Genomic DNA, 9,307 nt, shown 5'->3' with positions numbered 1-9,307 from the left:
TTTTGTTACAAGTTAAGTCCGTGATAGGTATGAAATTATGTAGAATACCTTTTTTAATAAAGTTAGTTTTGTTTAATCATGTAAATATTTAAAAAAAATTTAATTTCCATTCGAAATGGTCACCATTTGCTTTTACACAAGCCTTCAATCGATTAGGCCCTTCAGCTATTACGCCACGCACGGTTTCCGTGGATATTGACGTCGCTGCTCGCACCAAAGATTGTTTAAGACTCTCCAAATTTCTTTAAGATCTTTGACAGGCCATGTTCTCCAATTCTGAATACTCTTTGTAGCCCAATAGATTCAGAACTGTACTTCCAGAGGGTCAATCTTCTGCGGCTATTAACCTAGGAATATTTTTTAGCCACTTCTGGGTAGTTTTTACCTTATGGGCTAGAGCGGAATCTTGCTGGAAGATCCAACGCTCTCCATTGACGAGATCACTGTTCAACTGCTTCACCACGCTTTCTACGCCATCCTTCTGGTACACTTTTGCCCCGGTCTTTACCCCTTTTTCGCAGAAATGAAGAGATGTAATGCCTTTAGAAGACAAGATTTTTTGCGTCTTTCGAAGTTTTAGCATAGATTTTGTCGTTTTATTAAAAACTTCTTCAACAGTGAAAATTTTCCCATCTTTGAAAATCTTTGGCCGTTGACAGCGTGCCACCAAATAAACTGCTTGTCGGGTCTAATTTTCTTCGATGTCTGCGATGTCAAAAGACGACCAGTTGAGGGACTGAAGGCTGTCATCTCTAATTAGTCTCGATACATTCGTTGCCCTGCACATGATTTTCTGCATTCTAAGGGGATTTCTGAGAATTCTTTCCCGAATGCTTTTATGACTGCACTATGTCGAACTACGCGAGGACGACCACTTCATTTTCTGTCTGTCACTTCAGGCGTTTGGGAAAAACGATTGATTGTGCGATAAACAAACTTCTCGAAATATTCAGTTTTTTCAGAAGTTCGCGAATTTTACTTGCACTTTTACCACACTTTTGTGATGCAATCACTGCAATAAGATTTTCTTTAGCTCCCTCCTCCATTGTTAAAAAGCGAAATTCGCCACGAAACTGAGTATAATTAATAAGTAGACAATGCGTACGAACAAAAGCAAGTTAACGGAACTTATTTCTGCCAATTTGTTCTCGCCGTATGTATTGTAAGATTTGCCACAGAATTTTTGGCAAGACTAGGTATATGTGACAAATCCACAAGAGCGGTTGAGTTAGAAATATAAAAAATGAAGTAGCATTCATAAAATAAGATAAAGTTTTTCAAGTTTTTACTACCTCAGTTTCGGAAAGGGGATAAACGTATGCCCCTTTTCCCCTTATTTCCAAATTGCATCTATAGATTAAGTAGCATCCGAAATCAGTTGTCAAAATGTAACCAACCTTTGTTTATTGAATCACGTGATGAGATCATATGATCATATCAAACAATCACATCATGACACATCAAGACGAAAATCTTTCTCATTTGTGAAAAGTTAGAAAAAATAATATATCCTCCTTATCAGCACACCTTATTTATATGTAGTAGGTATATTTTTGAACTAGCACAGTGTAATTATTGTATTTCAAATGTGTAAATCACTCATCACTTTTCCAAATATATTGCTTCCTTCAACCTATCTGGCAATAAATGAAAATGAGTAACATCACTTGCCTATACTCACCGTTCAATTGCCAATAAAAAAAATACCAAATGATTCACCGTTTTGGGAGAAATTAAGTACTAAGCCCCTAAAGAATGTGATTAAAACTTTTTTGTAAAATTTGATGCTGCATACAAAAAAAATTACTAAATTATACTTTTTGTTATTGTTGTTGCAGCTTACTAAACCCTGTCAGTGCAATGTAGTTACCAGTCGTCGTCTTCGTCTATCTCATCTAACCCAGGAAACTTGCTGTTCCGACAGGTTGGGTCCAGAGGGAAATGGGCGTTAGATGAATAGGTTTGATGGGGCGTGTGAAAAGTTGGTTACTATTGTGCGGGGTGCCTTCACTTGCTGGACATATGTCGGCGTCAATTCTGGATAGGTAGGAGTTTAGTCTGCTACAGTATACAGAACGTAATTGTGCCAAAGTTACGTGGGTCTCTCGGGGTAGCTAAAGCTCTTCATCTGCTATGGTAAGTGGTTGGACTCCGATTACGGCATTCGGGGGTCGGGAGTTTATGAAGATGGCAAGTGTCTCCTAATAAATATCATTGAGCGTATGTCTAACACTGTTCGGTCCAGTAGTTGTCGGTTGGTTTTGTACTGTACTTGTACCTGTAGTACCCTAGTAGAAACTGTTTTCTGAGCAGTTGGTTGTGCTCCTTCAAAGGTGGCATCTGTGCCTCATTATGTCGGTGTTATAGGGGCGACATCAGGAGGTATCCCGTCGCTGTCCTAATAGCAGTGTTTTGGCATGTCTCAAGGTTAGTTCACTGCGAATCACTAGTTCCAGGCAACGAGAGAAGCGCAGCGTAATTTAGAACCAGCCGGCCCATTTCTTTAAATGTCGCCAGCATCATGGCTTTGTCTTTGCTCCAAGTACTGCCGACTAGCAATTTGAAGACCCCCAATTGTAGTTGTGTGAGCAGAGAAGGAGAGCAAACTATCAAAGGTAACTCCAAAAATTTTGAGGTTGTTAACTCTCGGTATTGGTATGTCGTCGACTTTAACCTTGAGCTGTAGTTTGACCTCCTTTGTGCAGGTGGTAAAGAGGATTGCCGTGGACTTAGTGGGGCAAGGTTGTAGATTCCTCGCAGGGAAAAAGCGTGAAGAACTAGTGAGACAATCGTTGAGGCCATCGATGCCATTGTCCGACCCCATTATCGGCGGACTACGGAGACTCCCTCTGGTTGCTGGGGGAGCTTCAATATGTAGAAGTTGAAAAGCAAGGGTGAAACGACACCACCCTGCGGAAAACCTTGCCTTATCCTCCTGTTTAGAGTTTTGGTCTCGGAAAATTACTCACTAGTACCGACCACTCAAATAATTCGCGAACCACCTCTTCAGCCCTGGCAGGAGTGTCGACTGTATAATGCCATCTAGTAGCGTGGACTACATCGAAAGCCTTCTTCGGGGCCAGTGCTACTAGGACAGTCCTTTCGCAGGGACGGTTTTGATTAAGCTCGCGGATTATATGGATTTATCATACTCGTATATTAGTGTGATTATATAATTACATCAATAAATCCGATAATGGTATACCTACCCAATTCAAGGGACGAACTCCGATAAGTATTATAACTTACGTGTATCCTTTTGTGGAATATTTGATTCCAGCTGGGTCTCGCCAGTCTTCTAATCCGAGTATTACAAACATCCCAACAACAATAAAACAACTCGTACTAATGATATGCGTTTATATATATACATATAACTGTATGTATGTATATATATGTAAGTAGCTCAAATATATATTTAAAGAGAACAAAATTTACAGAAACTCTATCATTTATGAATATTTTGGTTTTTCGCTTTTAATTTTACGTTATATTGCATTACACTTGCATTTAAAATTACATTCAACTGTGAAACAATTTATTAAATTCATTAAAGAATACATTAAACCAAGTACACATGTACATATGTATGCACGTATGTATGTATGCGTATAACATATAAGTATAGTGAAAGAAAAGATAAAAACAAGGAAATAAATATAAGATTAAATTCTTTCAGTAGATAAATATGTACGTAGAATAATAATAACAGTAAAAAATTTAACTACAGTTCAAGTGGGGAGAAGTGAAAAGTGGGCCTGCAAACGATAACTTATGTATGTATGTATGTACTTAAAACTATGATTAGTGTATTGGGTTTGATTTAATTTTTTTTTTTTGTTTTTTGTTTGTTTTTTGCATTTCAGTGAGTAGTTAGGACAGTAGAGTAGACAAAAGTGTTTACTTTTGTTTTTGTTTTTTTTTTTTGTTTTACTTGAATTTGACAAAACAACAAAAGCTTAAAAACGCAAACGAGCGAACAGCAGAGAAAAAAGTGCTTATTGTTGCTAACTTTGTTTTTTTTTTTTTTCTTTTGAGAAACGAATTTTTTTCATTCTCTTTTTTGCTTCTCTTCTTTGAACTTGTACATATTTTTGCCGCAAGAGGCGTCGAATGCTCAAAACTATAACTTCAGGCGCATAACTGGATAGTACAAACTCTGCAAACTACTATTTGTGTGTGTGTATCTATATATTTTGCTGTATTTGCTTAAAATTGTAATTCAAAGCTGAAAGCTAAAGTACCTACGTATTTGAAGCTGCTGGTTCCTTATTCAATTACTTTTATTAATTTTTTTTTCATTATATTTTTTTTGTTTTTGTTTAGGTTTTGTTTTTGTTTTTTGAACTTAGTTGTAGTGTAGTAAAATGGTGTTGAAGAGAAGGCTGCTTGAACATCTCTCAAAGCTTCTAAAATAAAGCTTGAACATCTCTCAAAGCTTCTAGAATGAATTTACTTTTCGCCCACTATAAATGCAACCATTTCTCCATTTTTTTTTTCCTTTCATTTATACGTTTTCTTAGCGACAACAAAGCATACATAAAAATCATAATCGACATCATCTATTTAAAGTTACGTATTTGCTTAAGCGTTGAATAAAATAATATAAATCGATTCACGTTTTCATAAACTATTGCATAGGCTACTTAAGCGCATTAACATAAATACGAGTAAAATACATTTCATAACTTTTTTTTTGCAACCGGTCGATAGATCACTGCACACAGAAAATCTCTGCAAAAGAACCTAAAGAACTTCATAAACAGAAATGTTTGTTAAAGAAAAGTTGCCAAACTTTAAAGTAGCAAACAAAAGTCGTCAGCATCGTAGAGGAAATATATGGGTATGTATGTATGTACGTACTAAAGTAGTGACAAGGACCGAAAAATCCAACAGCCTGTCCGTTGGGACGCACCCAGGACGTGACTATGATGTGCGCAAACACATCGCCTGCTTTGGGCGTGGCATGCAACAAGCGCTGCAATTCGTATGAAACATAACCATTTCCCCGTTTCTATTCGTATTTACTCTCATAATGTTCACAATGCTACTATAACAACAAAAATAACAGTGTTTTCTTGCATGCTCACGCGCCTATCGCAAGGGATTTTTCAATCAGCAAAATTAATGTGACACGCTTTCGATTGGGCGCTCGCTCCCCGTTATATATAAATATGTAGGTATGTACTTAAAATAGCAAAAGAAACATTTATTTATTGAAGTATTGGTAAATGTAGGCAATGAATTACTGTGTATTTGAAGAAATTACATATGTAAAGTGAGGGTAGTTACATAAATAGTGGGCGGGGTGCAAAGGGGAATATAAGGGCTTTCACAAAAATGACTAGCAATACGAGTTAAAAAATCATACATAGATTTTAGGATTATTCCGCATTGTATCAAAAATACGCATTTTAGACACGCGAGTACACAATAATGCACAATACACAAGTCGAAAATATTTTTAAAAAATTTTTAAAAGTATAAAAAATATTTTAAAACCAATTAGAGACATACACCAAGGTGTGCAGCGAAAGAAATTGCAGAAAAATGAGAATTGATTTTTATTGTTTAACATTTATCATATTTTTGTAATTATATTAATATATTTGTTTTTTATTTTAATTTTATTTATTTTAATTTTTTAACATTTATCATATTTTAAGAATTTTATTAATGTATTTTTTGTTATTTTTATTTTCCTTGATATTGTAATATTATTTATTATTTTAATTTTATTTGTTATATTTATTTTATTTGCTATTTTTATTTTATTTGATATTTGATATTTTAATTTTATTTATTATTTTTTAATATTTATCATATTTTCATAATTTTATTAATATATTTGTTTTTTATTTACATTTACCATATTTTTAGAATTTTATTAATGTATTTATTTGTAATATTTATTTTATTTGTTTTGTTTTTATTTGCTATATTTATTTTATTTGTTATTTTTATTTTATTGGACATTTCAATTCTATTTATTATTTTTATTTGATTTGTTCTTTTTTTTTTTGTTTATTTTTATTTTATTTGATATTTTTATTGTATTCGTTATTTTTTTATTAAAATTAAAATTAATTATTTAAAATAAATTATTTTCCCTTGTTATATTGCGTAATTTTCTCGCTTCCGCGAAAATCGAATATTTCACTCCATGCGTAAATACGAAAGTTAAAATGCAGTCCATTAAATATTGTAGCATGACTTAATAGCCATACAATGAAAACTCTCTAGGGCTAAAAATAAGTACTTAGGGGCGCACAGTAGATCAATCTGGTCGCAGTGCATAAAGGCCTTAGCCTAACCCGTACAAGCATTACCACTCACCGTCAGTCAGCAGAGATTACACTGTATTGACTTTTAATTCATCTATTGGCTAATTTAATTCAACTAAGTATCCTGTCTTCACTAGATGCTACGTTTGTAGCTAGTGAATAGCATCAAATGATGTAAAAGAAAACGGCAAAATATCTCACTTGATACAATGCCACTTTATAAATCGCATGATAAGAGCATCAAGTAGCATCACATCAGCCACAACAACAGTTTCCATGACAAATGCAATTACAACATATGGCTTGATATAATGAGACTTAAGATCACATGATCTAACATTACACGATCTGATATCACATGATCTATCATCATATATCTTAGGTTAGGTAGTGTTGGCGATCTATGAAAAGATCTCACCTAGACCTCTAAGATTGATTGTGTTGACAGTGATCATATGTCCTAGCTTTTCATGATTTTTCATCATATGCCAGTTCATCATGTGATGGAACATCACATAAACAATCATTGCATGACTAAGTACCAAATTATGGCTGTGATACTGCTGCGCAATACATGCATACCTGGCATTCCATTGCAATGAAAAATCCATTTAATGAAAAACTAATCACCCTATCGGAAGATTTACTTTTTAATTTTTATCAATCATATTTGACACTTGTGAACTGGACAGCTGCGGCATACAAACAGATAAGCGATGGAGCGCGTAAAGGTAAAAAATAAAGATCTTTTTATAAAAATATTATTCATACGACAACAAAAACCACATACACAAACTTTCCACAGAATTTTCAAAAATTTTCTAAATCGCAACAAAACTTTAAACTTTTTAACAAGAATTTTTAGAATTTCTGTATATATGCAGTTTTATATCCCATTGAATTTTAGTATTACTCAGTGCAAGTTTCACGTGACTACAAACTACCCGTAAGTTTTGACAAATTTTTTCGCTGAGTTTTCACGACTTTTCTTCCATAAATAGGACTTGCTCGAATTTGTTTATATGGTAGAAAAAGCCTAGTACATCATAGGGGTACGAATTAGTAGTGGTTATGCCAAGTACATATATTATAAGCAGTTTGGGGAAAAAGAAATCCATTAGTTTCTCGGTAGATGGTCGTGAAGTATCGATCAAACAAATTTAAGGTTTATGTCCGTTGCCAAGGTGACATTTCACAGTAAAACAATTCTTTTTCTGTTTTTTGTTAGTTCCATTCAGCTTTGAGTTACAGGGTGTTAACAATGGAAGTCAGCAAAGAGAAAATTCGTTACATATTACAGTTTTTCCTGCAAGGCAGGCTGTTGAAATTTTGAATGATGTTTATGGTGCCAATTTTGGTTTAGTCAATTCCGTTCAGGTATTTTTGATGTTAAAGAAAATGTTGATAATGTCGATAAAATCACAAAATCTCATAAATAATCGAAGTTGAGCGGCTTGTTAGTAGTAGTAGCATCCCCCAGGAGCTAAAGATCAATCTTAAAATAGTTTTAAATCATTTGGTAAAAAAATTTACGCAAAAATAATGGATATAATTAATATACATATTGCTATCAAAAATATTCGATTCTGTAAATGAATTTGAGTTTTAATTAATACTTTAATATATTTCAAAAATGTTTATTGTTTCTCTTTATACTTGACTCGAATTTATCCATAAAAAAATTAAAAATCATATCTTGAAGAAAATATTGCAATTATAATTTAATTTCACTTATTTTATTTAAAAAAAAGTGTATAAAACCTAATGAAAAATAAAATTAATAAACATTTTCATTTTATTTTATTGCACTTTACTTTATTGTATACTTTATTGTACTCAGTTTATTTAATTAAATTTTATTTTTTTTTATTTTTATTTCATTTTATTTTTTTTTTTTCTTCATTTTATTTATATCATTTAATTTTTTATAAAATTTTTCTTAATTTTATTTTACTTCATTTTATTTTATGCTAATTCATTTTATTTTATTTCTTTCATTATATTTTATTTTATTTAATTTAATTTTTTTGACTTTTTTCATTTTGTTTTGTTTTGTTTTGTTTTGTTTTGTTTTGTTTTGTTTTGTTTTGTTTTGTTTTGTTTTGTTTTGTTTTGTTTTGTTTTGTTTTGTTTTGTTTTGTTTTGTTTTGTTTTGTTTTGTTATGTTTTGTTTTATTTTATTTTATTTCATTTTATTTTATTTCATTTTATTTTATTTTTCTTCATTTTATTTATTTAATTTCATTTTGTTTTATTTAATTTTTATTAATTTTATTTTAGTTAGTTTTATTTTATGCTAATTCATTTTATTTTATTTCCTTCATTATATTTTATTGACTTTTTTCATTTTGTTTTGTTTATTGTATTTTATTTTAATTCATTTTTCTTCATTTTATTTATTTCATATCATTTTGTTTTATTTAATTTTTCTTAATTTCATTTTTTTTTATTTTACTTCGTTTTATTTTATGCTAATTAATTTTATTTTATTTTCTTCAATATATTTTATTTTATTTAATTTTACTGACTTTTTTCATTTTGTTTTGTTTTATTTTATTTTATTTTATTTTATGTTTTTTTTTTTAGCTTAGTCCATCTCGGCTATTGCCGGAGATTACACATCCCGGATAAAATTTTCAAGGGATTGTGCTCTGGTGGAGCGTAGTCCAAGTTCTACGCCCATGCGATTACTATTGCTTAAATATTAAGTCTACGAACTATTGCACATGTGTCCAGTATGGTCGACTTCTGCATGTCTTCTAAGAGGTGTTGGCAGTCATACTTCTTCAAGTTTTTTATTAAATGCTTAGGCACTAATCCAGTGGACGATATAATTATTGGAATTATATTCACTTCCCTCGCTTTGTACATCCGTTTCAGTTCTATGGCCAAAGCTGCATACTTCGATACTTTGGTGGAGTATATGCTTTGGATGTTGCGATTAAGGGGCACCGCTATATCGATTACTTCGATTGTTTTATTTATCTTGTCGAACAAGATGATGTCAGGTTTGTTGGCAGCTG

The sequence above is a fragment of the Anastrepha ludens genome, chromosome 5 (assembly GCF_028408465.1).
Source record: "Anastrepha ludens isolate Willacy chromosome 5, idAnaLude1.1, whole genome shotgun sequence".
NCBI classification, from domain to species: Eukaryota; Metazoa; Arthropoda; class Insecta; order Diptera; family Tephritidae; genus Anastrepha; species Anastrepha ludens.
Note: the sequence above shows the minus strand (reverse complement) of the source record.